A 14,180-nucleotide genomic window follows, 5' to 3' on the forward strand; every position below is an offset into this window, starting at 1 on the left:
TTGATAGGGAAGTGGTGAAAAGGGGTGTGGAAAGCAGAGGGTAGAATACAGGATAAAGAATGCAGGGATTTGCAGGAGGGTGGTGGGAGAGCACCATAGCTATCCAATTCTCCAGGACATAAATGTAGTATTGTGCACACAATGTTATGATTTTGGGGAGTCACCACAACAGGGATAGGTGACAACGACAAAATAATTTTGTATAGCCAATTAGACTAAATCAAGTGGATCAAGATGATACATGTGAAGTGGAGAGTTATGTATGGAGCATATATATATATATATATATATATATATATATATATATATATATATATATATTTTTTTTTTTTTGTGCGTGTGTGGGGCAGGTACCAATTTTCTTTTTTTTCTTTTTTGGAGAGAGGGATAGAGAGGAAGTGATTAAGAATGAGAGGGCTAGATAGATAGGTAGGGTAGGTTAAGTAGCAAGTACAAACATATTGGACATACAGGAGAGCTAGGGATGGTGATGGACACAAAATGTTGCGGGACACCATGATTGTGGATAGGTAGGGGACTTCAGAGGTGCATCCAGATCCAGCATGACAAGAGTGAGAATCTAGTCCTTACCTTCAAAATTGTCATTACTGTCCCTTTGTGAATTGCCTTGGTCAGTGCCAGACATGGCTTCATTTTGGCAATGTGACACAGGATCTTTGTACCCCTTCCAATTTGAGCAAAGAAGGCCCTCTCCACAATTCCTTCCACCAGTATTGTCAGCTCCTGAATATTGACAAAATCGCCACCTCCACTACTACTGCTCCTGGAACATACCAGTGTACCAGCATCTGGGGCAGAACTACCTGATGCAAGTGGAGCAAGCAGAAAGGAGTTGTGGAGGCAATGCTGACAGGTTACAACCCAGATGTACTATGTGTCTGTGCTTCCTGTGGTGGTTCTGCTGCAGCCACCTGTGGAGGTATGGGAGGCAAACCCCAGTAATTGGTCTAACTCCCTATGCTGATGGCCATTTTCTTTTCAACAGCATTGTTAAAAAGAGAGAGATAGGGTGGGGGAGACAAAAAAGATAGAAGTAGATCAATGGCATGTTACATTGAATTATTTCAATAAATAAACCAATATGTGAAATACATAACTACACCTTATCCATAGGAAGGCATTAATTGTCATAAAATCAATCACAATTGTATGATATGACTAACAGAGTCATATATTAAACTATGCCATATACATATCTGCTTTCTAAGGTAATAACTGCACTTGCAAATATTGAATTGTTAATGCCATGCAGTATTGAAGTTAATATCTTATAAATAGTATCCTGTTAAAAAAATCTGATATCTGTTTCTGGATTTTGAGCCCACAAACAAGCAATATGATGTACTCATTGGTAATACAATAGCCAACAGCTATTGGAGCAAGTATGTTTGAGTCTGATATAAAAGTTAGAGTATGCCTGCTCAAGATGATATATAGTTATGGACTCTAAATATTTCAGTACCTTGCATTCAAATCAGATTCATTCTTATTCCATGACTTTCTAAGATGAATTGTTATTTTCTGATGCATCCTATGGTTTTCTGCTATCCATGCAACAGCTGTGCAGTAGACAATAGAAAGACAGAGATAGAAAAGCCTAATGAATAACTGTTTTGGCTATCTAATTAATGCAATATCATAGGCAGGTGATGGGTCAGTATACTCATACAGCTAAGGGGAATTTGCAATCTTAAACTGATTCTCCCATCAGCTCAGGAAGTCAGCTTGTGCCTGTTCATGTCACTGCAGTGGTAACAACATTGCTCCCCAGTGTGTGGTATGCTAGTTTCACTGGGGACAGCCTTGGCCAATCTATTCCAAGCCACAGCCTTATACTGAGAACCAGTATATTACCCATGCAGTAGACTCCAGCTGTAGCGCTTCACAAGGAGTGACACAAAAATATTGGACTCCTCAGCACCCCACCTTTAAGATCTAAATGGAACACCATCCCTGCATTCACCAGCCATGTCAGCAGCAGTCAAGCTATAAATATGGGTCTAAAATGGTACCTAATTCAGATCTCATGTGTAACAGCTTGTGTGCAAAGATGTAGTCTTGCCAACTATGTTTGTGTAACTGGAAGCGTGCAATGGCTTGCTAGACACATTGGTACTGAGTATATCAAGAAGCACAGAAGTCATTAAAAATGGCAGTGAGATTTGGCTATGTGTGATGCTCAAACTATTCAGACATGTTCCAATGTTAAACACTGATATGCTTTATGTTGTTGCTTACAGTCATGTTTCTTGGAAGAAAATGGTATGACTTGTGACATATTGGGCTAGTGGGACTTGCACACTAATAAGACTGAGTAGTACCACTTGGAAATTGAACCAATGAGAAAAAAAGGATAAAATATTATTTTTTTTTTTCAATAATCATTTTTATTGTTTTACCAAACCATTATACATTTCACACACTATTTACATTATGTACAATATTGCTTCCAATGTTTTAGTTCCATTTTGAATTTCCCTATAATACATTAAGAATAAATATCATTTTAACCAAGTACAGGAAATTAAAATCACAAAAAATTAAACATAAAAGCATCTACAATAGACAATTGTAAACCAACTCAAGCCAATAATTTGTATTATTTCTACATTTTCTATCTAATCCAAGAATGTGTTGGTACACATACAGAATGTCCTGACGGAAAGTGGATAGGACCCGCTACGCCAAAATAATATTAAAGATTTGTTCCCAAATTTTTATGCTGTTTATACTTTTCTTATTATTTCTAATTAACAATTTGTGCGCTAATATATGCTTAATCGCTAACAGCCTGAAATTTTGCCACGACACCTGTGCTGGGTTCAACCAATTTGTGGCTATATATAATTTCATTAGTAAACTAATATTCATAATTACAATCTGTTTTCATTAGTCCAAATTCTCCGGTGGAATATGTAAAATCAGAAATTCCCAGGAGAGTGTTGAGTTTTGGTAACCCATTTTTTGCAGTTGTAACTTTAAAGAATTCCATAATTTATAAATGCACTTGCAACTCCAGAACATGTGTAACAGGTCTGCTGTCTGATCTATACACTGTGGACATGTAGGTGACTTTTTTGAATCAAATTTATGAAGTGTAAGATGGGTATAATATGCATTGTTAAATATCATCAATTGAGTAAAGACCAGTTTTTGAAGTGATACGGATTTTAATGTTAAGTTAAACGCCTCTACTATTTTACTGTCGTCTAGGGATGGCAATTTCTCTCTCCAGTATTTGGATAACAGAATATGATTGTTATATTTTCTCTCTTTTGCCATTTTATACGCTGAGGATATATATTTTCTATCTTCCCACAGCTGACCTGAAATAACTAGTTCCTCTTTTTTTATTTCAAAACTGGTAAAATAATTTATGGCCAAATCTTTTAACTGCCTCATTATAATTAAATAAGAGATGGGAAGATTCATCTCTTTTAAGATATCATGTACCGCTACTCCTAGGAAGGGGTATAAATCCCTTACAGTTAATTCCTTAATAAATGGATATTTCTTTAAGTCTATCAGTTGATTACCAATAGTTATATTAGGATTTCCATCAAACGGTTGAAACATCATCATATATTTTAAAAGGTTCAAGGAGGCAAACAGAGTTTGAGTCGCCACTGCCCATACCTTGATGTGTTCCATTAACTCATATTTACTCAATGTTTTTATATTCAAAATGGTACAGCTTTAACATTAATTCTCTTCCCTTTTATATGTTTATAATTTAGCAGTACCCATTTGGGTATCCATTTTCTATTTTCGCTATCCAAGTAAGACACCCTTAAAATCCTATTGGCCTGAATCACTGTATACTACATCTCAAAATCTGGTAAATCCAACCCCCTCGTTTTAGGAGCCATCAGTTTTCATAGGATATTCTCGCTTTTCTGGGTTCCCACAAAAATTTCCCCAGTCCTATCTGAAATTGCTTGAAAAGGATTTCGTGATTTTAAGTTGTGCTGCTCTAAAAATATATAGCATTCTGGGGAGAACGTTCATTTTTATTATCGCTGCTCTTGCCATCATCGGTAGCTTCAACTTACTCCATCTTTTCAAATCCATTGTTATTCGGTCTCCAGTTGCCTTAATATTGTTGATAAAAAATTCTCTATTTTCAGTTGAAAAGTCAATCCCCAAATATTTTATTCTTTCTTCTGTCCTTATTCGTCCTATCAATGGTAGCATTGAAAAAGGTGTAGGTATCTTTAGAGGGAATATTTTGGTTTTTTTAAAATTTAGTTTGTAATTAGCAATTTTCTCAAAGGTTTGTATTGCTGTTAGTATTTTTTCTGTATCTGACACCGGTGTGGTACTGTATATATTTAAATCATCTGCAAAAGCAGCCATCCTAAGATTTATCCCAAGAAGTACAGGAGAATTATAAAAAACTTTTTGTTTCATATGAAGAAATAAAGGTTCTAAATACAGATTAAACAGTTTGGGAGACAATGGGCACCCCTGTCGAGTTCCATTTTTAATTTGAATCCTTTTGGAACATTCATGATTTATATATAAACTAGTGTATGCATTCTTGTATAAATTTCTTAACATAGAAATAAAAAGCTGAGGTATATTGAAATATGATAATGTTTCAAATAAATAAGCCAAATTAACTCTATCGAATGCTTTTTGAGCATCAATTATTAAAGCATATATGTTCATATTTTTATACTTTGCATAAGATATTAAAGTATGAAGAGTTAATGTATTGTCTGTAGTCTGTCTCCCACCTATAAACCCCGCCTGTTCTTCTGATATTATCAAGTTTATTATTTTTTTTAATCTACTAGCTAGAATAGATGTCATGATTTTCATATCAATATTCAACAATGATATGGGCCTATAATTGTCTGGATTTTTGGGATCACTATTCTCTTTCAATCAGAATTGTTCTTGAGGCATTAAAATGAAGATCATTGCTGCCATTCGAAATGATATAGTTAAAGGTCTGTGAAAGTACGGTGCTCAGAATCCCACTAAAAGATTTATAAAATTCAGAGGTCATACCATCTGGTCCTGGGGCTTTATGTGGCTTTAGTTTCTTAATTGCCTCTAGAAAATCATCAACTGTAATCAGTGCAGTCAATTCTCCCTGAGAATCCTCGTCAATCTTGGGAAAATTAATTTTCTGTAAGAACTCTTTCCTCTCTTCATCATGCCCATAAGTTTGTTGCTCACCATATATCTGATTAAAAATTGATTCAAAAATCTTCATGACATCTGACTTATCAGTATATAACGTATTATTATGATTTATTTCGGTAATTAATCGCGTCGATTTCGTCTGATTAATAATGCGGGCTAATGCTTTCGAGGGAGTTTGAATGTGATTTGCATATTTAACTAAACTTCTTTGTTCGTACAGTGTCAATTTTCTGTTATGCATAAGAAACAGCTCTTTCTGACATCTTAACAACTCAGTTTCTGTTTGCTCAGTGTAGTTACTCATCAGCTCCTGGTCCAATAATTGTACTTTAGTTTCCAGATCCAGTTGTTCTTTATTTTGGATTTTTTATAATAAGTGGCTTTCTGAATAAATAATCCTCTTAACAAAGTTTTAGTTGTAGCCCATTCTATATCTAATGGATGTTCATTACGGGGTATATTGTATACTAATTGTTTAAGTATCTCCTTAACTTCCTTTACTATATCTTCTTTGGTTAATAGGTATGGGTTTAAGGACCAATTATATCCACCATGATTTTTAGTATTCAAAATATCGGTCTTTAAAGTTAAAGTTATTTTAGAATGGTCTGAGAGCTGTCTAGCTTGATTAGAAACCCTAGGGTCAAGTGAAATGAACACTTCTGGAATTAAAAAAAAATCAATTCTTGACCACATTTTACGGCAGCTAGAATAAAAAGTAAAGTTTTCTGCCTTTGCTTGTATGTGTTTGTGTTTAAAAGGGTCATATAGTTTGAAATCTGTTCTCAGTTCTTTCAACGCTACCATTGCCTGCTTATTAAAAGCAGTCGAAGCTCCCAACTTATCAGTTTTAGAATCTTGGTAAGCATTCCAATCCCCCCCCATCACTATGTAACAGTTGTTATATGACTGTAGAATAGAGTAAATTGAAGCTATATAATGATGTAGGTTCACATTTGGGGCATAAACACATAAAAGTACTATCGGCTTATCGAAATTTTCAGTTTTGAGAACCACCAAACACCATCTGCCGTCTTTATCTATTTTGTCCTCCAAAATTTCTCCTTGAAACTGATTCTTGATTATAATTAAAAAAAGGATAAAATATTAAACTTTGCTCATTAGGTATCACTGCCAAAGGAAAACTTATTTTGGGATGTGGCAGTCAGAGGTATACTAATTTAAGAATGAGTGGAGATATACTTCAAATATGCCTGTATGTCTGTGAATTTACTTAGTCACGGGTCCTTGTACCCACCTCAGTCATGTGACTGCATTCCAATATAAAAGGCATTATTTGTGTTTGAAATTACATTTCAAATGCATGAAGTTGAATGACCTAATACACTGTGGGTTAGATTACATATATGCTTCACAAGACATACTGTCATAAACACATAATTATGATATGTGATAAATCATAAAAATTATAACAAAATTGTTATGCACATCATGCTTATGCATGTACATTCTGTATTAAATATCATCATTGCTATGTTTAACATAATTTACTCACATTATATTGGGCTTCGGTAGCAAACAGTAATGATGCAATTGCTGCAATGAACATAGTTCTGACAAATGACATTCTGACCCACTCTGTAAAAGTATCTGTCAACTGTATTCGAACCCTGCATTACCTGTCCTCTTTCTTTAAGGTCACTTCACTTTCATCGTGTGCACAGGGATAGTTAACTGGCAGGTAGAAATTATTTACTGAGTAATATCCAGAGTGCATATGGCGCAAATTAAAGTTTTCACTTTTTCTTTGGGAAGTGAACCATGTTTGCCTGCTGCCAACTGCAGCACAGTTGCAAAAGGCATTAACATTCCAAACAAACAAACAAAAAAAGAATACTTGATTTTCACACCAGAACACAATGATATAACAAAATATGTGTAAATATGTATTCAGACCCCATCTTAAAAAATGACTTAACTGGTTTTGAACCCTGAATCACCTGGCTTCTTTCTTCAAGACTCACTGAATGTATACCTTGTGCTACAGACAAAGCTACCTAGCATGTCCATTTTCTGCACTAAGTATTAACTAGAGTGTGGACTGCTGAGCTATGGTGCCAGGCTAGTTTGCACTACAGAAGGTGGCCTTAAATAAATTTTTCACTATTTCCTTAGGAAGTGAACTGTGTTTGCTCACTGTCAACTGGAGAGCAAATGCAAAAATCATTGTAAAAAAAATTAAAGGAATAAATTACAGATTCAATGGATATATGTAGCAATGACAAAGCTGTTATAGCATTAGCATGACCCTGTCATCCTTTTCACATCTGTTTGCACTGTCATAAGTAGCTTTTAGGTTACATATAAGCAGGATTTCATGTAATGGCAATGGTTCAGAAAGGGGACATGCACACAATGACAGGTGGTCATTTTTGAAACAATACATGCAATTACTTATGACATCAAAGTTAACAGTATATTATATAAATTTCTTGATGACAAATGGTGATATATGAGTAATTTCTTCAGTGCATATGACACCTATGTCCACATTATTCATATTACTACTTTTGTGCTAGAGCACTGTGAAAAAACTTCATATTTTACCACATCCAGAGTGCAGTAATGAAATGAGATGAGTTTACAACAAACACATCTATGTATCATACATTCATATAGAGTACAGGTAAGATATTTAGCATATATCACAGATTTTAGCCTGTTTGTTTCATATACAACATTGGGTGTCAACAGTTATTCTGAATACAGTAATAAAATCATTTTTATAAACTGGACCAAATCCTGGATCACCTGTCTTATGTTTTTACACTCACCTTATGCACATTGTCTGCCTCTGAGATACATACCTGACATGTGGAATTTATTCACTTAGTACAATCTAGAGTGATGACATCGATATACCAGATCCAGGCTTGTTTGCACTATAGAAAGCAGTCCAAATTAAAATGTTCACTCCAGAGCATGCAATGTCAAATGGTGGGCAAACAATGAAGAGAAATGAAAAAAAAAGTTTTACCAAAATAAAGGAAACATTATGAAACAAGCAATAAAATGTAAAGTTCTAATGTTTCCTCAAGTTTGTCTTTAAACATGAACATATACTCCCTAAACATCACTACGTTCACATAAACACTACCATCGCTGAATTAGAGTCCCATGAGACTAGAGCTTTCCCAAGATACACTTGAGATTCTTAACTTTATATGCCACAAAAAAATATATACTTATACTGTGAAAGTAAAAAGGAGGTTACACATGCTCAAAATGTAACGCAGTATCAATTGGCAATACAAATACAACAGAACCAAGTTCTGACCTTTGTCTTGAATAACTTGCAGTTAGATGTGTGTATGGCTGGCATACTGGCAAAAGAAGCTAATCTTTCCTCATACAATATATAATTAAAAAAAATGAAGACTGCAACTCTTTTCTTCTCTTTATTTTGTGAACGTCATTTCCTTATTTATGTTTTTTCTAAGAAGACTGCTGTGTGGTTTGCCTTGCAGTTGATTTATGTTTCAATTAATAATCTACTTCCTTAGAATGGCAGACACAATGCATTCAGAGGCAGAATCTGTTGTCTTGAATAAGTCATATAAATGTTAGGAATGTTGCTCTCCTAAGTCAGGCAATGTAGCTATAAACTTTGTTGTAAGAACCTTCTCCCTGACACATCCTTGGTAAGTGTACTTCAAAGAAGATTAACTGAGAAAACCTGATTGATACTGCAGCCAAACTCATTATTCACACTTGCAGGCATGTTGGAGGCAGCATGGCTCAGTGGTCATCTTTGCAGAGGTAGGACGTGTACATGCAGTCATGTAGGTCTTAACACCATATTTACATTCCCTGCACTTAGAGCAGATTTTGGAATTACGAATGCTAATGTGTTCACACCTCATTTGCATACTCACAGTGCTAAGAGAACTGAATCTACATTATATAAACATAATTGTGTAGGTAAGGAACTTGTATCATAGTACGGGAGACTGTTTGGCTCCAGACAGCTTGATACTTCTACTTGTACTTGTAGCTTGTGGCTACTTTCACAACTGACTGAAAAGATATTGCTGTTATGGAAATATTGCTGTACTTTAACTGTGTCAATGGATTACATTTCACAATGTAAGTATTGCTTTAGTGTCTGCATTATTCTCAGTAGCTGTTGGCATAAGTATGTGTACCACCGTTATTTCTTGATCTTTCAGAATTTTTCTATTTAAAGCTGATAGTCTTCAATCTTGAAAGCTGACCAATTTGTTTAGAAGACTATTGTGTTACTTATTATCATGGTCATGCAGTGATTCATTATTAGCACAAATAATCATGTTAAGGCTCTGATGTCTACCTGGCTGCCTCCACTGAAGTGAATATCACACCAAAAACTGTTTACCATTTTCCTTGACAGGTGTGCATTATTTTTGTTTGTACTGCAATATACTACAGAGTGACAAAAATGTTTGTTTTGCTATGAATTTAGCATCAATTCTTTCTTTCTTTTGCGGTTGGGGGAGGGATGGACAAGGAATCTGTGTTAAGTTGTGTGTACCCATATGGAGCCTTCCTTTTTCATGTAATTTGTGTATAATGGATGAATACATTCACAAATATATTTTTTGGTTTAGCAATCAAGTTATTTCTTTTGCAGTTGAGGGTAGGTAAAAAGAATCTGTATTAAGTTATATGAGTCATATGGAGCATACTTTTTTCATGTATTTTGTGTATAATGGAAGGACACATTCATAGATATTTTTTGTGGATTTATCAATCATTTTGTTTTATTTATGTATTTTTCTTTCCAGTTATGTTTGCTCTCGTACAGGGTTATGGCACCCAAGACATCTGCACCCCATGAGCTGCCATACACTGACTGAGAATGATGTGATCATTCAGGCCCAATTTTGCCATGGGTCATTCCTCTTAGAGAGATACAAGGGTGACAAGTCTCTTTGTAATCAGATCTGGCAACATTTAGCAAATGATAGAATGAAATGGGAAGCTATGGATGTACATATTCCAAAATAAGACATAGTTGCAGTGAAATGATTATGGAGACCAGACATCAGGCAGCTGCATTTGCCCATGAGCATATGGCTATGGGGGTGGTCCTCCTACCAAGCCACACCTGACCTGAAACAGAAGAGTTCCTGTCAACTGTCAGAGATCCAGACAGCTTATCACATGGTTCACATATAATCCTTGATGTTGGGGCTGATATGGAAGACATTCAAATGTTAATTATCATTCACACACACAAACACACACACACACACACATATATATATATATATATATATATATATATATATATATATATACATACATGCATACACACACACACCAATACATATATATATATATATATATATATATATATATATATATATATATATATATATATATACATACACACACACACACACACACACACACACACACACACACACACACGCACACACGCACACACAGATATATATCCATCCATCCATCCTCAACTCCTTTTTTGCATTTTGCACATTGGGTTGGGGTGTCACTTCAACAGTGACAATCAACTCGAGCCAAGGCTTACACCACCAGGTGGCTAGCCCTGCCACTGTAGGTGATCCATACCACACACACATGTACACACACACACACACACACACACACACACACACACACACACACACACACACACACACACACACATACGTATATATAGAAAGAGAGACAGAGATACTGGGAGATAGAAGCGACATAGAGGCAGAAGGAGAAGGAAGGGAGAATGGTTGGGGAAGTCCAGTGGACAGTAAAGATTTGTAAAACATGTCTTATTCTGCAACTGTTAAGGCAATTGTTTTCTGTTTCTTCTGTCATTTGCTTTGTGATGCTTATTATCCTTGTTTCATCTTTTTTCATATCTGGGTACATCTAGGTCTGTTATTGTACAACCACCTGCACATGGTAAGCATACCTTCTGTTTTCTTACTAATGTCCAAAAGGTAGGTGCATGTGTAATCAAAAGATATTTTATTTCATTTCCATTAGCATATTTTAATTTTTAATATATGTTTCACATAACATAGGATTGATCATTGTTTATTTTTCTTTTTTTTATGTTGCTTACTTGTTATCATAGGTGATCCAACCAGTGGTATTTTGGAACTCCTGCGACTGGATGTCAGAGTATCGGTAGCCACTGATGATAATGGCAGCAATGAAGGGGCACAGTCTGGGGGTGCAGAGGATCAGTCTGACACTGAGTTTGTCTCTCTAACATCTCCTGTCCCTATTTTGGACACAGTCAATAAGCCTGCACATACCCATCACACAGAGACTTCAGACATCAGACAGGATGAGGGTGACATAGTTGATCAGGTTAGTGTGGCTACTCCAATTACAGAACTGGTTGATTCCCCCTATAGCCATCATTAGGATGAGGTTCACAGAGGCAGATTGTAGATATGCTTGGGGGATGCCTGCTCTCCACCCTCATCCTGATGTTGTTGTGTCAATAAATGCCACACAACATATGTGTAGGTTGTCATGGTGATACAGGCACATTCCACAAGGGTCTCAGAAGAGATGGAGTGAGTACTAAATATTGAGCATTCAGATGCACAAGACTTCCTGAACCATGTGGGCAACTCTTTGAACATACTGAAAGACACAATGAACCTGGTAGTGTCTATAATGGGGATGGTTTTCATCCATGTGGCCATAGAGCTGCTACATCTTACGGTGTTAGCCAACATGGTCATGCAAGATCTCAATTCCATTATGGCACTACTTCCATACACCCAGACATAATAGGCCATGTGGTCATGGCTCTAGATGAAGTCTTAATGAGAGACTGTCCAGCAGGCATCACTCATGTTCAAGTAGCACCTCAAATTCTAGCCAAGACTATGGAACTAGCAGTGCAACTCCTGGCACATGTAGCTCTTATGGTTGGGGTGATGAAGCAGAACTAACTAGACTACCATGCATGGCTCACACCTTTTCAGCATACTAAGACATAGTGCTAGCACAGTGTTTCACAATTCCCCTGCCAATATGTACACATTCAACACAAACTTGCTTATACCACCTCACACACATGCGTGCGTGCACGCGTGCACATACACACACACACACACACACACACACACACACACACACACACACACACACAAGCACACACACACATATACACACATTACTTATCTCAGCAGTACTGTTGACTGCTAAACATATCTTGCTACAAACCCTGCAGATTATATACTTGAGGAATAAAATTTTGGTTTACTTGTACACACTCACTTCTTTATTGTCAAGCTTGTCCTCTAGCCCCCCTCAATCTTCTGCAAGTGATGACGACTGTGCCCTGCTCTTTGTACAATTCTTTGTGACTTTGGGTTGAATACATATCTTATTCCCAGAGTGGATAGCTAATGCTTGCTTAATCAAAACCTTCCTCTAATGTAAATTTATTGTAGACTGAATGCTTTTAATCATAGTTCATAATCAGTTGTAAATGATTGTTTTGTGATTGTTAACCTTCACTGTGTTTCTCTTACTGTTCTTACTCATTCAAAGTAGATGTTTAAGTAAGTTTACTATTGGAATTTCAAATCAGCTTCGGGCTACCATTTAAAATGTCTACCCAAAATGCTGAATTCGAAAATCTGAAAAGTAAATCACAGTGAAAATGAATACATCGACCACCGTGGTTCAATGTATTCGACATAGCAGGAGGTGACGTCATTCACTTCCTGCTATGCACATTAATGTACCATAAAACTCTAAGTCAACAGTACATTCATTTTACTATTTTGCAGGGGGGCTATGCCCTCTGCACCCCCCATGAGGGGGTGCTGTGCCCCACACACCCCCTGTACATTAAATATACCAACTCCGTGATTGCACTACAGTGAGGAAATGGCTAATTCTCTCTTCCTCACTGAACTGCAACCTCCCAGCACAATGTTGAACCCAAATTATCAGCCTACACTACACATTTGCTGTAGTGTAGTTGATCAGTTTTGAGTTGACATTCTGCCAGCTTGGAAACTGCAAGTTGACCACATGCCAGTTGACTTCTTTGAAGCAGTCACCAAAGCCATAGATGATGGTAAAATGGTCCACACAGCTTATCTAGATCTCGCCAAGGTTTTCGACACCATCCCCCACTCTGGAATTATAGATAAGCTCACTAAACTTGGTATAAATCCCTATGTCATAAGATGGGTTGCCAACTGGCTCACGGACAGAACCCACACTGTGAAAGTAGCGGATTCCAAATCCGACATCAGACCAGTGACAAGTGGAGTACCACAGGGTTCAGTCCTGGGTCCTCTCCTGTTTGGTATCTACTTCTCTGAAGTGCAGGCCAACACAGAAGGTCTTTGGCTAACAAAGTTTGCAGATGACTGCAAACTAGGAGCCATAATCGAAACTCCTAACGATGTGGACAAACTACAAAAGGGCCTCACTGAGACAGATTCCTGGTGTCAAAGCCATGGCCTGAAGCTCAATGCCTAAAAGTGTATTGTCATCCCATCCCCTTTGGTAAAAACTCTGTACCCATGAACTACACATAGCTGGTAGTCTACTTAATGCCGAAAATGTGATGAGACCTTGGGACACAGGTTGACAGTAGTCTCTCCTTTGATAATCACATCGCCACAGTGGTCAGGAAATCCTTCTATGTGGCTAATGTCATCTGAAAAGGATTCTCATCCAGAAAGAGGTCATTGTTTCCCTCTACTCATCACTCATTAGACCCATTATAGAGTACGACACCCGTTTTGGTATGTACCTCACAAGACATCTACAACAACTGGAAAGACCACAGAAATACCTCACAAAGAGGATTACTGGCCTCAAACAGATGCCCTATGCAGACCGTCTCAAAAACTACAGCTTTACTCCATCGCATATCGCCTACTCAGGGGCGATCTCTGCCTAACATACAAAGCTATGTCAAACCCAGAGCTGTTGGACATGCTCCACTTAAAAAAATCCCAATCCCTCCGAGCTACACGCTCTAGGGACCTTAACCT

This window comes from Protopterus annectens, chromosome 5.part0 (assembly GCF_019279795.1).
Source record: "Protopterus annectens isolate FY-2018-M chromosome 5.part0, PAN1.0, whole genome shotgun sequence".
NCBI lineage: Eukaryota > Metazoa > Chordata > Ceratodontiformes > Protopteridae > Protopterus > Protopterus annectens.